Below are 1,994 nucleotides of genomic sequence, written 5' to 3'. Positions count from 1 at the left end.
CTGTTTGCATCATTTGTAAATTCATGTAGAAGTGGGGTTTTGGACTACAGTATAAGAAGGTTAAGCCTTTTGGAGCTGTGCCGGTGTCAGGTCTTATTTGCATAGAGAGAAATCAGAGAGCCCTGGCAGGAGATGAGGAATAAAGGAGCTTCCTCCTTTCATAGATGAGAAGACAGGCTTTGGGAGAAATAAAGTGACTTTAGTAGAGTTGTGTAGTTACTATCTTGGATTCAGAAAAGTCTGTAATTGCAGAAAAACCTTTTGGAGACCTACTCTGATATTACAAAACCTTAAGATTTGAAAATTGGTATCTCGGGGAAGTGCTTTGGAAACTAGTGCATGAAGGAAGGGAGGGTCAAAAGGATTGAAGAAGTGAACTACCTATGCACACATGGCAGGACACATAATGAGCTGAAAAGCATTGCTATGGTTTGTTAATCCAGTATATGTATACTAGAGGATGATTTCTCCTTTCTCTGCCTCTCTGTAACATGCTTTCTGTAAAGACTATGTTCTAAACTCCAAAGCTTCTCTTTGGCTGAAATATATTACCTTTTAAATTCTTTGCTGAAGAATACTTTTGACTAGAGAGTTTAAAGCATTGTAATAATGTTTGGTTATGGGGCTGTTTAAGGGTTTGTAAAACACTACATACCATCACCTTTTTGTTATGACCCAGGGAAAAGTTTCTTGAACAATCTGTATTTTTATTTCCTTCTTAGGGAAGAGGTTTCATTTTTTAGAAGGTGAGGGACAAATCAGTTCTTTTCAATTCAGCAGTTAAGTACAGATATTTTACAAGGATTATCTATGAATCCTTCAAAAGAGGAATCTGCATTACAATTTATAATAATATAAAAATAATTTTAGGTACTAAAGAGAATCTATGAAACTGCCATTTTAAGTCTGGGAAAGGAAAGGCCATTTTTGAATATGTGGTGCCACAATACCTTTGTTAAAGTTAACATGCATCTATCTTAAAGGCTCAATGGTATTTTAAAATAAGGTTTTTACAATTCTGGCCTCCCCTCCCTGACCATGAACTTTTCTGTACATAACACAAAACAGAGGATTATATATGAAACTGAATCTTTATTTCATACTCTAAAACACACAATGAATTTCACATTACTTTCAAAATTGCCTGTCTGTGCCTCCTCCTATTAAATAAAATTTATTTTTACTCTATTGTACATTTTTAAAGAAGTTTCAACAAAGCGCTTTTTCAGCATCATGATTATCACCCTGAACCTCCCCATTATACCAATTAAAAACAAAAACCTTATTTTTAAAAGAAAATAAATATAGTCAAGCAATACAAATCCCCATAGTTGCCAAGTCCCAAAAATGTTTATTTTTCTGCACCTTGAGTACATCACCTCTATCAGGAGATGGCTAACATGTTTCATTATAGGTCCTTTGAAAATTGGGGTTGATATATTACTGATCTGAAGATTTAGAGATGGATTTAATTTTGTTTTGTTTATTACTGTGTTAATTGTATAGATTCCTTTGATTCTGCTCTATACATACTACCCATGATACTCAGAAATCACCTTTTAAAAAATGTATGAAGTGAAATTAGCATTTTTATAACAGAATTTAAAAAAAAGATGATTGCACATGAAATTTCAGATCTATTATGCACAACTTGCATGTTTTTGCAATACATAATACATAATAAATGCATAATAAAGTTATCATCTAACCTTTTCTTATCTCTCCTCCTTAGAGATGGCTCCTATTAGATATAGATATGTGTATGTATGTATATTTGTAGTTTATATACATATCACACATGTAAAATCATTCTAGAACGTTTTCATTTATTCTTTCTCCAGATGTGGATAGTATCTTCCTTCCTAGGTTCTTTGTAGTTAGTTTGAGTATTTATAATAGTTAAAATATTTTAGTCACTCAAAGTTGTTCTTAAAACATATTACTGTTACTGTATAAAAAATTCTCTTGGTTCTGCTCATTTTGCGTGTATGTTT

This window comes from Antechinus flavipes, chromosome 2 (assembly GCF_016432865.1).
Source record: "Antechinus flavipes isolate AdamAnt ecotype Samford, QLD, Australia chromosome 2, AdamAnt_v2, whole genome shotgun sequence".
Classification (NCBI taxonomy): domain Eukaryota; kingdom Metazoa; phylum Chordata; class Mammalia; order Dasyuromorphia; family Dasyuridae; genus Antechinus; species Antechinus flavipes.
The sequence above is the reverse complement of the archived record's forward strand: the minus strand, read 5'-3'. Positions refer to the sequence as shown.